This window comes from Vulpes lagopus, chromosome 16, assembly GCF_018345385.1.
Source record: "Vulpes lagopus strain Blue_001 chromosome 16, ASM1834538v1, whole genome shotgun sequence".
In the NCBI taxonomy this organism is placed as follows: Eukaryota; Metazoa; Chordata; class Mammalia; order Carnivora; family Canidae; genus Vulpes; species Vulpes lagopus.
The window spans coordinates 14444172-14460383 of record NC_054839.1 but is presented as its reverse complement, the minus strand read 5'-3'; the positions used below and the strand labels follow the sequence as shown (position 1 = coordinate 14460383).

The 16212-nt window shown below is 35.5% G+C and overlaps 1 protein-coding gene across 2 annotated transcripts in view; it reads left to right on the top strand.

Moving 5' to 3' along the window:
- Positions 1-16212, top strand: part of HS6ST3 (heparan sulfate 6-O-sulfotransferase 3) — a 646367-nt gene that overhangs the window by 437739 nt on the left and 192416 nt on the right. The window lies entirely within an intron of this gene.

The following is a 16212-nucleotide window of genomic DNA, read 5'->3' as shown; positions in this document are numbered from 1 at the left end:
TTACCTGAGGTCCAGAGCAGAAGATCTCCATCATTCCCCTCACTTCATCTCCTCAGATAGGTATTTTATCATTTCACGTCATCACAAGAAGGGAGAGCAGAGTACAGTACGATATTTTGAAAGAGAGACTACATTCACACAACTTTTATTATGGTATATTGTTACAATTATTGTTATGTTTTATTATTAGTTATTGTTGTTAATCTCTTACTGTGCCTGATTTATAAATTAAACTGTATCATATGTATGTATGTATAGGGAAAATGTGGTATATATCGGGATTGGAACTATTTGTGGTTTCAGGCATCCTTTGGGAGTCTTGGACCATATTTCCCATGGAAGGGGAGGCTACTGTACTCCATTGGTTCTACTCTGACCTGGCCTCTGGCCAGTCTCCTACCCCTTTATTTCCTGTGGTCCTTTAGTGCTCCAAGTATAAGATAGCAGTGACCTACGCATTCTGCTCCCTTCGCCTCCTACTTCTGTCACAATAGTTGTCACCAGGTGACCTATCATGTAGGGATGCATTTTGTGTCTATCTTTTTTTTTTTGGTAGAATTGAAGCACCTTGAAATTTTATGAAACACTTATATCAAACATGTATGCCAGGCACTCCTTAAAGAACTTAACAAATATTAACTCATGGAATTCTCATAACCCCACAACATGGGTAGTATTATTCCCATTTTCTAGACTAGGAAATTGCAGCATAGAGGGGTTTAGTAAATTACATAAGCTCTCACAGCTCCTATGTGGTGGAGCTCAGACTCAAACTCAGGTAGTTAGCCATCTTTACCACCACGAAGTTTTCTCTCTTTTGAAGGCAGAGATTTGGTTTTGTTCACTGTAATGCTGCTTCCTTGGTACCTAGGATGTGGCCTGACTCAGTATTTAATGAATAAACAAACTTTGGCTTTATTAATTTGAGATGGTGATATAGCATTCTTTTCTTGTGTTCAGAAACAAGTGGAAATATAGAAAGATAAAAATCAGCAAGTTTGTTTTTGTTCAATCACCATATACTATTTCTTTTGAGGGTATCACTCAAGTTGCTTTTTTTAAGCTTTTTTTTTATCGACCTGCATGATTCCATTTTCTATTAAAACACTGTTATTGTAAACTCAGCAGTAAATACTAAATATTAAATACTTGACTGCTTTTTTATGATCACGTGCTGAGTTGAGTAAATTAATCAAAATAAGCTTGTCTCTGAAAGTTCCTCCTCTTAATTGCACTGTGGGAAATAGTCAGTAAAAAGATATTTGATAAGAAATGTTAACCTTATCAAACTGAGCAAGCTTATATTGATCATGGCAAGTGCCAGGCACTGTGCAGTGAATATAAAGACCTTTACGATCCCTCATCTATGGAATCTACTCTCTGATCTAAGAGCTAGACTAATAAGTAAGTAAGTACAAAATGATCACAAGGGTACAACAGGAGCATAGAGCTATACATTTGGATTATTGGGTAGAGCAGGAGAGGTGACAGGAAAGGTACAGTGGAGGAGAGGGGGTTAGGTGAGCATTCACAAGGTCGACTTGGTAGGGGCTACTTGAGTGGTGAGGATAGGTGGAGGGCTTTCTAGACAAGGAAAAAAGCAAGATTAATGGAAACTTACCATATTATGAATCTTTGCTCAAGTTGTTCTTTCATTGTGAAAAAATCTATTTGTGAGAATCCAATTTCTTATTAATTCTATAAATTCCTACAAGAATATTGAAGGTTCAGAATTGCGTATGTATAAAAATTGCTGACAGAAAATAAAATAATGTGCTATCTTTTTATAGGTGGTTTAAAAATGTATTCCCTTTTAATTATGAAAATGCGAAATTATAGTCTTATTTAACTCCTTGGAATTGGCATTTTGGTACAGTTTGAAAGCAGCTAAATTTCTACAAATGCTATTAACTTTTGGCTAAACTTCAGGTTTGTTTCTATCTCAAATACATTTTTGTAATAAGATTATTTTTAACATTTACTTACAATATATCTTTTTTTGAAAAGGATTTATTTGAGAGAGAGAGAGAAAGAGCACACAGGCTGGGGGAGGGGCAGAGAGAGGGAGAAAATCTCAAGTCAATTTCCCACTGATGTTACACTGGCTAGGTCTCTCAACCCTGAGATCATGACCTGAGCCAAAACCAAGAGCTGGATGCTCAACTGACTGAGCCACCGAGGTACTCCCAATATATCTTTAAAATGTATCCAATCAGTTTATTTGTGGATAAAACTTGGCATAGATATTTTATGGTATTCCAGACATCTTTTGCCAGACACTTAGGTTTTTCTTTAAGAAACTTTCATATATGGGATCCCTGGGTGGTGCAGCGGTTTGGCGCCTGCCTTTGGCCCAGGGCGCGATCCTGGAGACCCGGGATCGAATCCCACATCAGGCTCCCGGTGCATGGAGCCTGCTTCTCTCTCTGCCTGTGTCTCTGCCTCTCTCTCTCTCTATCATAAATAAATTTAAAAAAATTAAAAAAAAGAAACTTTCATATAATAATGTTCTCTTAGGTTTTATGACCTTGAAAATTCCTTCTGTCTGCACCATGCTTTACAATTTGCAAAGTCTGTTGTTTTAACACTTTACCTACTTTGTATCTGTTGCTTCTAGCAATAGTTTGGTGTGTTAGCAAAGGCTAGCTAGTCCAGAATTCCAAGTACAAATTCCTGCTTCTCTTTTACTTGCTCTTCAATGTCCAGATGCAATGCACTCAGCTGCTGAGAACATGTAGTTCCAAAGAAGGTGCCAGGGCACCAAGCAAGACAATTGATCAAGGAGCACAGTGAGAGTGATGTGGATGGACAGGAAGTCATGTGACCAGGGCTTCAATCAGTTGTGGCTCTTTCATCACCCAGATGTGGACCCTGGACATATCACTAGACTTCTCTGGGTCTTAAATCATATCTGAAAGTGAACTGGAAGGGAAGGGACTAAATCATCTCCAAGGTTCCTTTTAGTTCAGAGTTTCAAGACTTGATGTGAACTTGAAAGTCAATGAACCAGAGTAAACAAAACCATTAGAAGAATGTGTTAGAAGACTCTGGTGAAGCATAAAGGTTTTAAGATATTGTGATACCAGTGAAGTGTGTTTGGACATGTCATCATAGGCACTGTGCACATGGGCAGCATTCCTCATATGTGGACTGTACTGAAAGCTGGTTTCATATTGACAAAGGCAGTTTTTTTATATATATGACTTGAAGCTACTTTGGTAAGGCATTTGCACCATTTAAGTGATCTGCTTCTATTAGAAACTTATGATTTCCCTTAGTTATACCAAATAAAAGTTTTCTGCTAACAACTTTAAGAGAGGATCAAAAGAATCACTTCCAGATATTGCAGATTAATAGAAACACAGTTGACACTGGCTAGGAAATGTTTGTGTTGTTTTTTGGTTTGGGTTGTTTGGGCTTTTTTTAGTTGAACAGTATTTTTTGTCTGCCTATGAAATGTATAGTTAAAATAAATTTAAAGCAGACATTTTTAGAAAATGAGAATAGTATCAAATGTTGATATTGTAAACATATATTTAGGGATCCCTGGGTGGCGCAACGGTTTGGCGCCTGCCTTTGGCCCAGGGCACGATCCTGGAGACCCGGGATTGAATCCCACATCAGGCTCCCGGTGCATGGAGCCTGCTTCTCCCTCTGCCTGTGTCTCTGCCTCTCTCTCTCTCTCTCTGTGTGTGTGACTAGCATAAATAAATAAAAATTAAAAAATAAATAAATAAACATATATTTATTTTCTTACAGAATCTCTTATAAATGAAGGTGCCTTTAGTCCATGATAATTATTGGAAAATCATTGTTTTCTTGTGTTCTGGTCCATAAACTAGGTAACCGACTGGAGGTCAGAGCTAAGATTATTGTCACTTTGGTACATTTTCTAGGAAGACACAGAACTTAATTGAGTATCACTTAGATCAAAGGTAAAATTTTATCATTAGTTCTTCAGGAAATCTGTGGTTCTTTTTTCTGAAAATCTGTATTTCCATTTGGAAAAATACTAAATTTCATTATCAGCACTTTCCTATTCTTTAAACAATCCCTACACCGATGCACACAACTCTGCCTATGAACTTCTGCTCCTGAAAGTAAAAAGTATTCTAACCAGGGCCTTATTCACCATATATATATATTTTTTTTAAAATATATATATATATATGTATATATATATATATATATATATATATATACATACATTAGAAATTAATATGTTTTTCAATACAAAGATCACCCATGAGAAAAGTCTGGATATGAACATCCTTTTTTTAACTTCCATAGAATTATCAGAGGAAATGCTCCATGAATCCAAATCTCTAATTATTTCTTTCTATCTCTGACAGGACTTACTGATAGTTGTATTAATAATTCTACATTCTTTATTCAAGTAAAGTAGACAAAGACTATAATGTAGTCGACTAATTCTTTGAAGGCTGGATCAGTATCTTATTAATTTGTGTATCTTTGGCACCTAGTAGGTGTCAGTGATTCTTTGTTGAATAAGCAAAGTGCCTCATAGGCTTTCAACCAAAGGGCAAAATACACAGGATGCTTACTACAGAATAATTCATGAGATGCTAGTGACAAAAGGGTCATTTTTTCTTTCCATAAACACATTCAAGAGACATAAGAGTTCAGAGTGAACTGAAGTCTTTCAAATCCTGATATACTTAGTATTGGCATCTTAATTTATGGATGTGACTTTTGTAGTATGTCATAGAGATAATTTGTCTACAATCATTTTTTAAGTATCACTGAATAGCTGTCGTGTAATAAAAGTCCATCATTATTATATTGAATCAGACTTAAATACAGAATGTAAGTTGTACTCTATTGTAGAATGCATTTAAATACCTTGATTAAATCCTACTAACTCAATTTCAAATGACATCTCATGCCCGTAGTCTCTTTTTTCCCCCACCCCTACATGGTGATTGTCTTTCTTTGACTTCTTACTATACTCATTGATTTTGTTTTCCTCTTAGTTTGCAGAAAAAATAGGGTATTTATTATGAATTTACATTAACTACATTTACTTAACAATTTTAAATTGTGCTATAGTGAAGCTAATTTAAATACACTGAGTTTATCATGGTCCAGTTGCATACTGTACGTCCAACATACTCCTTCACTAACGTTTTTCCTTTTCAGCATCTTTTGGATTTCAGCTACTGTTAATCCAGCCTAAAGGCTTTTGTGAAAGGATGGGGTTTAGCTACATTTTAGCTGAGCCAGTAAAAGTAAACCTGAATGATAGGAGTTGTGGTTTTACCAGAGGAAGACAACAGTGTAGTCTAGAATTAATTCAGCTTCTCCAGGTCCATGTTTGAAAGTATGGTCCAGGAACAGCAGCATCAACATCACCTGGCAGATTCCAGCCCCCAAACTCCACCCTTACCACCACTGGAGAATTCCTGGAAATAGCAGGCCAGCAATCTGACTTCACAAGCCCTCCAGGTGACTCTAATTCATGCTCAAGTCTTCCCTTGATGTGGAGCATTCTCTGGGGCCTACAGCAACTAAAAGTATTATCCCATTTTGGGGAGTTCCAGGCTATAGAACCCAAACCTTCATTGATATAAACTGAAACTCAACAGTGTACATGGGTTTCAACTAGAAAAATGAGCTTGCATCCCAAAGAATGAGTTCCTTTTTTTTTTTTTAAAGATTTTATTTATTTAATTGAGAGAGAGAGAGAGAGAGAGAGCACTGTGAGAGAGGGAGAGGGAGAAGCAGACTCTCTGCTCAGCAGGGAGCCCAATGTGGGGCTTGATGTCAGGATTCTGGGATAATAACCTGAGCCAAAGGCAGATCTCAACCAACTGAGCCACCCAGGTGCCCTAGCCAAGGAATTGATTCCTAACGCCTTATCTGGGATAATCCCTGTAAATATTGTCATCTGATGAATAATGCCCACTTTGCTGGGCTGTCATGAGGATTAGAATGATACATAACAAGCAAGACCCAGAGATACTTTTACCACATTGCTAATGAGACTTTAATGTGGGGCCTTCACTTGCTGAAGTCCCTTCTAGATAATATTAAATTCTGAACCAAATTTTACATTTTTTTGAAGTTTTTATTCTTTTCTTAAGGAGGACCCTCAAATTGGATTAGCTTCAGAACCCACAGAATCCCACTCTGCACTCCTGGGCTGGTACAATGGTTGGCACAGTACAGAGGCTCAGTGAGTGTCAATTATCTGAGTAGTGAGTCTACTCCCTATTACTGCCATTTTCTGCCATCTACATTTGAGCCCTGAATTGTGTTCTGGAATGATTTCCCAGCATAGAACATAAGCCAGGTGATGTGTGCATGATACACATTTCTGGAGGACAATGAGTTTGAAATGTGTTTAGGAAACAAAACTTAAGTGCTGAGGGGTATCAACTCTCATCAAGCAAGAGTCTCCTTACTCATCAGGCCAGGCGAAGAGTCCAGCCACTTTGTTTACATTTGTCTAATACATGGCAAGCAAAATGTATGGAGAGTTGAATTTTTTTAAGAACAAAATCTTTTTAAAATAATGTGAAGTTGCTTAAGATTCAAATGACAGTTCTCTGAAAGTCAGATTGTATTCTTTGCCCTTTCTTCGACAATGATTATAGTAATTGAGCAGAATATAGGCTTCTCTATTGAAGTGTATGAATGTAGACACTTAGGTTATATTTCCAAAGTAGCATGTATAGACTTAGCCATGTGTCTCTTCGTAATACTTATGGTGTTGTGCAAAAGGTGTTTTTGCTCATTGGCTTAAAAATGTATCCCAATGACATTAATGCAAGTATCCTTCAACATCATCAATTATCCTATTTCTCTATACTTCTTTTCAATTAATTTCATTCCAGAATGTAGAGTTAATCTGAGCAGTGATTTGCGAGTGGGTGGTGGTGGTGGTGGTTAATGATAATAGTGCTAGCATTTTCAGTATTTATCAAATGCTGACTGAATCTTTTTGGTTGAAGAGTTGGTTAGGAAAATTACTGTCAAGCTCACTCACCACCATAGTAACCGAATTTTAATACCTTCTGGGGATACAGACATTTATGTAATCTAACTCTGTGGCACTGAGGTACAGTGTATGTAGTGTATTTATGATTGAACAGAAAGTTTCAAACAGCAGCCTGTGAAATTGGATTTTAGATGTAATGTACCATAAATAAGTGCTATAAAGATTGCCTTTAATGCTATAAATCAGATTTTATTGGTTTCAGCTATCTCATTCTGGTTATTGTATTACCCACAAAATCAGAGGAAATCAAAGAGCTGGAATATTTTTTATTTTAATATCCCATATTCTACAGTAATGGCACATGCACCTTACAGCTTCCTTTTTGGGTAGGTTGGACCATGTTGACAGGTGGCAGGCCCTGGCAACATATCAGTGGCAGGATCGATGTAAACAGCCAAACTTGGGAACTTGAAACCTTTTAAAATTTCCTGTCTGTGAAATATACAGGGGAGGTGAATTGGCAGATCCCTTTCCTTTCTGAGAAGCTGGTTGTCATGTTCTTCGCGCAAGGCTGACACCTGTAGAGATTGGCAGGTGAGATGTGCTTTGCATCTTTGGCAAGTGGATGGAGTTTGGTGATGGAGCTATCCATTGGGGATGGGGGTACCCATGCATGACCTATCTGAGTTATTTAAAGCACCCAAACTGTTGCTAGAAAAAAAAATTTGTGTCCTCAAACAATCTCTCAATGTTGGATTTAGAATCAACCCTTCCCTCCCCTGCCAACACACTTTGATGCTTTTTATTCAGTATGGTTTAGTCAAGAAAATCAACATATTGGCATTTAAAAACATGCTTAGCAGAGCAGACACATGGACTGGTAGAGCCAAGGAAGTTATAGTAATTTAAAGGTGAACAAGTTAGGACTAGAACAATTTTCAAGCTATTACAAATGCAACTGTTCTTGGTTTATGTGTGGTTTTCCTTAGTGTTTACTTCCATAAGTACCTTACATGCAAGAAGGCACTCTGAGTAGCCTACCCAAGCCTTGTGGGTATGACTTTCATTGTTCAAGGTCAAAGCCGTAGGACCTGAAGGAGGCAAGACGAGCAACAGGAGTTTCTTGAAATTGAAGATATCAGGGAGCTATATCTTCACTGTGTTTCATTTTTTGTTTTTACTGCAGCATTACACCAGGTATCTCTTATAAGTTCCCCCACCTGAAAAAATAACCATTCTTAGCCATCAGAGAAGGTGCAAAAATGCTGTGCTTTGTCTTGATGACAAATAAATGTAATTCTCCCAAATGTTTAAATAATCTTGAACCTGCTGGCGATAAAAGCCATAGATAATGTTAATGCGACTAATATTATGCCAATCTGAGTTTAGCAATTATTTTTTTTTCTGAAATAGGAAATCTTCTTGATGTCACCTTTACTTGCTCTGAACTAAGCCAGAAGAACTAAGGGGATTATGTTGATCAGGGCTTGACATTTATGACTGCCAGTTCTCTGCTGAAAATACAGCCCAGGAGCTCAGCCCTGGCCCTGGGAGGCAGCTGGATCCCAGAGTGTGCTTTGGCACTTGTTTTAGGCTGCACTCAATTTTCTGGGAGCCCCATGGGCCACCAGCATTGAAGGAGGAACTGTCCCTGTCTGGAAGTGTACATGTAGTTGGGCAGGGGGATGGGTCTCTTTAAAGATCTCTGTTGCTAGTTCCATGTTCTTAGTGGAAGGAAGGGAAATTCTCTTTCTCCAAAACTAGCCTTCAAGAGGATATCGCCCAAGAAAGCCCTCCCTATTTTGTTACAGACCAACCAAACGATTCTATAATTTGTCTCTCTTTCATTACTCTCTATATGATTCTCTTTAGGGCAAATGCTAAAAATATAATTTTGTATTTGGGTTTATTTGCTTTCCTTTGACTCCTAGCCTAGCCTAGTTGGCCTAAGATCACCAGAAAGGAGTTTTTATTCAGAAAAATCAGGTTTATTGTGCCATTCCAGTGAGGGAGACCCCCTCAACAGGGGATCTGTGGGGCATCTCACCAAACAAAGGAAAGCATAGGGGTTATTATAGGATTTTGAGGGATAATGGAGTTTAGGTTAAATTTAAATAAAGCAGTGTTTGGATAGGCTCAAAGCAAAGCAGGGCTGTGTGCAAAGAGTTTAACATCAAGTCTGGACTGTGAAGTGGATCTAAAGTCCTGTTTCCTTGGAAACTACAAAGTTAAGACAGACGGATAATGCAGTGTCCAGAAACCCCTTATTTGAAGCTCTGCACCAGGATTGGAAATTGAGGCTGCCTCTGGGTCAAAGTGGCTTAGGTCCTCTATGTGAGAGAAGGAAGTTTTGTTTTTACTGATACAATGTCCAAAAAACAAAGTTTTTGATAGTTAATGATTTTAGAGAACGAAGTAGTTCAGTGAGTAAAAAACCAGTAGTCACCCAAAGGTGTTTGTTGAGACACTTTACATCTTCTCCCAAGTATGTACTTGGGAGAAGTGTGGTTTCCTGTTAACTTCCAGCTGGCTTTCATCTATATTTTTCTAGATGTTGCAGGAAGGGGTATATTTTTTTAGTTTCTCAAATTAACTAACTTTTCTCTTCTTACTCCCCATGTCAGTTAGAAAAGCTTAACTAGCAAAGAAAAAGAATACTCAAAACAAATAGGGTTCAGTAGTTAAGAAAATATATGGACTAACAACAGAAGGGTTGAGGAAGGGAATGGACTTCAGGCAAGGTCTGATCAATCACCTTTTGAAAATCACTAAGTGTCTTCTTTCTTTCTCTTCTCATGGCTCTCCATATTGTCTGCTTTGCCTACATCTTATAGCTTCTTTTGGAACTCATAATGACCTTAGTCTATTCTAACCTTTATGACTCTTTCTTTCATATTTTATACTTTTTTTTCCCAGTCCTGCTTCCTTAATAATTTTATCCTCTCTATATTTCAGTTTAAGAATTTTGTCTTCATTTAGGTCATTATTTAGCTGTTAATCTGTCTCTTGGGTTTTATATTTCAATTATTTCTAGAAATTCCAGGTGGTTATTTTCCAAGTCTGCCTGGCTTTGTGATAGTGCTCATTCCTTTTAGATATTTTCAACTTCTTCTTTATGTCCTCAATCATTTTGAATATACTTAATTTTTATTCTGTATCTCATAGTTCTATTATCTGAAATCTATTTAGAGACCTAGTCTTATTTATCTGTTGACTTTTGCTTGATGGATTTTTTTTCCTGTTTTTATTTAGTAACTTGGGATTGTGAACTTTTTTCTCTTGGGGCTTAATTCATTGGAATCCTTTGCAGCCTGGGTTCAGCATTAGAGTGGAGATGGGGATGAGTCAGGAATCTCAGGAATATACTGGCAGAGAATATTCCATGTTAAGTATCAAGTTGTAGGTTCCTATATCATGTTGCGGTAAAGATTCAGACTCTAAATCTATGTGAGAACATACTTGTGAGTGTATATTCTCAGGGAAGCTTTGTCTCACCCGGACCCCAGTCTGTGTGTGTGTGTGTGTGTGTGTGTGTGTGTGTGTGTGTGTGTGTAAATGAGGTCATATACTTATTTAACCCACCATTTTTCAAAAGAATGGTAAAGTGTATGTATGGTCCCATTGGTACATCATATAGGTTGCAAATAATTTATCCCAACTTCTGTTAGCCCCGCTGCTCTTTTTGTGATTATCTTTATTTATTTTTTAAGATTTCATTTATTTATTCATGAGAGACACAGAAAGAGAGGCAGAAACATAGGCAGAGGGAGAAGCAGGCTCCCTGCAGGGAGCCCAATTCAAGACCCGATCTCAGGACCCCGGGATCATGCCCTGAGCTGAAGGCAGACATTCAACCACTGAGCCACCCAGATGCTTCTGTGATTATTTTTATAAACTGAAGTTCTTAATTTTAGAATAGTCCAATTTATCAATGTTTCCCAATTTTTAAAATTATAAATATTAGTCTGTAGCAATTTTACAAAGATATTCTCCTACATTGTCTGTTAATATGCCTAGATTTGATTTTTTGTGCACGATGTGAGGTAGGGAAACTAACTTTATTTACTTAACATAGAAAACGAATTCTCCAGCATCATTTATTTAAAAGTATACCCTTTCCCTATAGCTTTACAACCAGTTCTGTCAATTATTAGTTTTTGTACATGCTGGGGTCAGTTTGAAAGCTCTCAGTTATACTTTCCTGGTTTATTTATATGTGCTTGAATCAGTATCTTCCTCTCTTATTATACAATAAGTACTAATACATGTTAGGGAGGTATTCTCACCTTATTTTCTTCTTCACGTGTATTTTAGCTTTTTTTATTATTTGATATTCCATGTAAATTTTAGAATCTATTTCTGTATAGAAAAATTGGGGAAGACCTGTTATTTTCATAATATTAAATCTTGAGTAGCCCTGGTGGTGCAGAGGTTTAGCATTGCCTGCAGCCCGGGGTATGATCCTGGAGACCCCGGATCAAGTCCTACATCGGGCTCCCTGCATGGAGCCTGCTTCTCCCTCTGCCTGTGTCTTTGCCTCTCTCTCTCTTTCTCTCTGTGTCTCTATGAATAAATAAATAAAATCTTAAAAAAATAAATCTTAATTAATTTGGCATTTTAATCAATTTTTTTGTTTTTTGTAGACTTTTTGTTCGAAATGAGTAATTTTTTTAAAGTACTGCATATCATTGGTTAAGTTTATTTGTTGGCACTTAATATGATTTAGTACTATTTTAAATGGTGTGTTTTAAAATTTACATTTCTTATTATTGCTGCAATATTGGAAATATAATTTAATTTGTAATATTTATTTTATATCCAACAGTTTTGCTAACATTTTCTTATTAATTATAATATGTCATCTGTATATTCCTTTTGTGTTCTATGGATGCACTCATATCTTTTGCAAATGGGGATAATTTCATATTTTCCATTCTGATTCTTGTATTTTTATTTATTTGTATTTTCTTCCTGGCAGAGATCTCTCAACCAATTTTTTTAAGTGGTGTTATAATTTATAAATATTATTGTGTAAGTTTAAGGTCTACAACATGTTAATTTAATACATTTATATATTGCAATATGATTGTCATCATTAACATTAGCTAGCACCCCTGTTATATCATATGATTTAATCATGAATGCATGTTAAATTTTAACCAATGATTTTATGCATCTGTTGTGTGGATCATATACTTTTCTCCTTTAATCTTTTGATGTGAGGAGTTAGAATAATGAATTTTCTGGGCAGCCCCGGTGTCCCAGCAGTTTAACGCCACCTTCAGCCCAGGGCGTGATCCCGCAGTCCTGGGATGGAGTCCCACACTGGGCTCCCTGCATGGAGCCCGCTTCTCCCTCTGCCTGTGTCTCTGCCTCTCTCTCTCTCTCTCTCTCTCTCTCTCTATCTCTCATGAATAAATAAATTTTTTAAAAAAGAATGAATTTTCTAACAATTTTGTACTTATGGGAGGAAGACAAGTGGTTACAGTGAGTGTATTTTTAATATAATGCTAGATTTTGTTTGCTAATATTTTAAGAATTTTGAAACTATGTCCAAGATTTGTCTGGCCTATTATTCTCTCATACTCTTCTCCTTTTGTTTGTTTGTTTCTTAAGGCTATATTAGTCACATAAAATAAGGAGTATGCATATTTTGTATTCTCTGAAAGAGTTTGTTTATGCCTTGTATTTTTTATTTGTTGAATGTGTAATAGGCTTTTCCCTAAAGTAATTTGGGCCTGGCATTTTCTTCATGAAAAGATTTTAAGCAATGGATTTAATTGTTATTACTGATTGTATGACTCCTTAGACTTTCTAATTTTTCTTGAGCCAATTTTGATAAGTTGTATATTCTAAAATTTTACCCATTTCATCTGTGATTTCTAATGTATTTATATGTTTGTTTATAATAGCCTTTCATTATAATTTAAATCTCTTCTACATCTGAAGCTGCCTTCTTTCTCATTCCAATTATTTTATTTGTACTTTTTCTCCTTTTTAAAATTAATATTACCAGTGGTTTTCCTATTCAATTGATATTTTCAAATAAATGACTTGGCATTTTGATCCTTTCCACTGTAGGTCTTTTTTCTGATTTTTTGTGGATTGCTCTTCTTTAATACTTACATCATGCTTTATTTGGATTTATACTGTTTTTTTTCTAACTTTTTAAGTTTGGTACCTAACTCATTTATTTAAAGATTTTATCCTTCTAAATACATTCATAAAAATATATAAATATCAGAGCTCAGATATTATTAGCTCAGAACTTATTAGCTGAACTTGTTAGCAGAATCCCACAAGTGTTAATATGCAGTTATTGTAATTATCATTCAGCAGTTCATTAAAAAATTTTCCGTCATGATTTTTTCTGATTCATGTATTTTTCAGAAGCATATATTTTTTTAATTCCCAAATATATAGTTCTTGTCTACATACCTTTTGTCTTAGATTTTTTAACCTAATTACTTTCTGTTTATAGAATAAAATCTACCTGGTATCTGTCTTCTGAAAAATATTGAGATATACTTTGTAGCCTCTCATATAGACAATTTTCATTAGTAGTTCAAAGTAAATTCTGAAGTTGTTTGGTTTGGGGATCTGTATTACACCATTTGAATCAAATATGCTATTTAAATCTTCATCTCCATGCTAGTTTTTTTGTTTGCCAGATCTATCAGTTTATTAAATGTTTTATCATTATGAGACCTTATTTTTCACTGCTCACGCTTTTTTTCCTTTAAAGTCTATTCTTTTTGTGATATTTCGGGTTAGTATTTGACTTAACTAATCACTTTGCATTCTTACTTGTTCAGAATGTGTGTGTGTGTATATATATATATATTTGTATATATATATATGTGTGCCTGCATATATGCATAGATATACACATACATATGTGTGTGTAAACTCTAATAATCTTTTAAATATTCCTGGAGAGACTATTTCATTGGAATTTTATTTTACCTTTTTTTTCTCTTTTGCCTTATGTCTTACTTTGTTATTTCTTTTTTTCTTTTTAAAATTTATTTATTAATGAGAAACACAGAGAGAGAGAGAGAGAGAGAGGCAGAGACATAGACTGAGGGAGAAGCAGGCTTCCTGCAAGGAGCCTAATGCAGGACTCGATCCCTGATCACGGGATCATGCCCTGGGCCAAAGGCAGATAGATGCTCAACTGCTGAGCCACCCAGGCATCCCATTATTCACGGTTTTTTCTAATTTCTTGCTTTCTTTTAAATTTCATCTCTACACTTATTTTTAAAAATTTACTCTTTATTCCTCTTTTTAGTGGTTACTATGGATATTTTAACATCCATAAATTAGCACAGCTTAAAATTAATCATAACTTTACTCTCATCCCACATGATACAAAAACCTTAGAATGCTTTAGCTTTATCACTACCCTCCCAATTTATATGCTATTGTTGTCCATTTATTATGTTCTATATTTTTTAAATCTTCACAAATCGAAGTGTTTTATACATCAATATTTGTATTTACCATGTACCACTGATACCATTGCTCAGAATCCCATCTTGCATTTTAGGTCTGCCATCTGGACTAGTTTTCTTTCTTTTTGAGGCATATCCTTTAGAGTTTCAGTTAGGGATAGTCTGTATATGACGAAAACTTGCAAGTTTTACTTTTCTGAAAACATAGTTATTTTGCCATTGTTTTTGCAAAGTTAGTTATACTGGGTATGAAATGCTAGGGTGATGATTGCTTTGTTTCAGTGTATTATACTCTGTCTTCTGATATCCATGGCTGTGCTGAGAAGTCCGTCATCAGAATAATTGTTCCTTATAAATGACATTCCTTTTTCCCCTCTGATTCTTTCAAATATCTGTTCTTCATTTTCATTGATGTGCATTTCTATTTTAAATATGTCTAGATGTGGATTTCTTTTTATTTAGTATGCTTGGAAATCATTAAGCATTCTGGGTATGAATTTAGTGTCTTTCCAAATTGTTGAAAATATTACTTATTATCTTATTACTTATTCTTTTTCCAACATTTCCTTCTAACTTTATTCATTATGAATATATGAAACTATGAAACTGTATATATACTTCAAGCTTTCTGAACCTATCCTATCTATCTCTTTTCAATTTTTTTCTGTTTTTAATATTTTTCTCTCTGGGTTGATTACTTTAGATTTATCTCCAAGGTCATTAATTCTCTCTTCAGCTATGTTGAATCTGCTAATTTATCCTACTAAATTTTAAATTTCACTTAAAAATTAATAAATCCAATGTATACTTGTAGAAGTGAATTGGTTTTAAAAGTGTCTTATTTTGTCATGTTTTCTGAACCTTTTATTTCTTGGAGCATATTAATTTTTTATATTGAGATTATTATGTTTTCAATATCTGAGATCTTTGCAGATTATTCCATCATCTCTCATTTTTAGTGTGCTGTTTCTTGTGTGTGTTGTGGTCATTTTTATTGTGATTTCCTTGTTTTTCTTAGAATTACGTATGAGAACTAGAAGAGCTCTACCGTGATGTTGAGTTCTCTAAATGATGTCCACGATTAATACCAATCTGGCTGCACATTTAAATATTTTCTATGCTTATGTTTTTCAATACATATAGAAAGCACAAATGTGGGTTACAAATCCCAGATCGCCCATGAGGATTGATTTGTGATTACTAATTCTCAGGGAGATTTATTTTTCCTCATACTTAGTATCAAGTTTACGGTAGGCAAGTTCCCTTATTCTCCTTTCCTGATGGCTATTATTATTTATTATTTACTCTTCCACAAATTCGAGCTCTTTGTATTGGTCAATTAAGTCCCTCACTTGAAGTAGACCCTAATTCTTATCTCTTACTACCTTGTATGCCCTGACAGTCCATCCAAATAGAAAGTCAAGGTCACACAATTTGGCCAATACCCTCAGGACAGCTGAGGCTTTGATGCTGGCTTACCTCTCTGGGGCTGGCTTTTATTTCATTTTGGGGATTCAGTTTATCTGGGATTCCTTTTTTTTCTCATGAGTTCCAAGATGGCTTTGAAAAGCTATGCTTTTATAAAGGTTTTATTTAATCATTTTGGGAGCTTTCAAAGGGAAACAGAAAATTTAGCCTGCCATACCTTTAGAAAAGGGAAGTTCTCCCCAAGTGGGCTTTTTCTATAGTGCCTGTTGGAATAGGGATATGAATGAAATTTATTTTATTGAGTTTTACATTTTTTTTAGAAATGCAGCTCACCATTATAATTAGAAATCAATGGTTTTCAGTACTCTA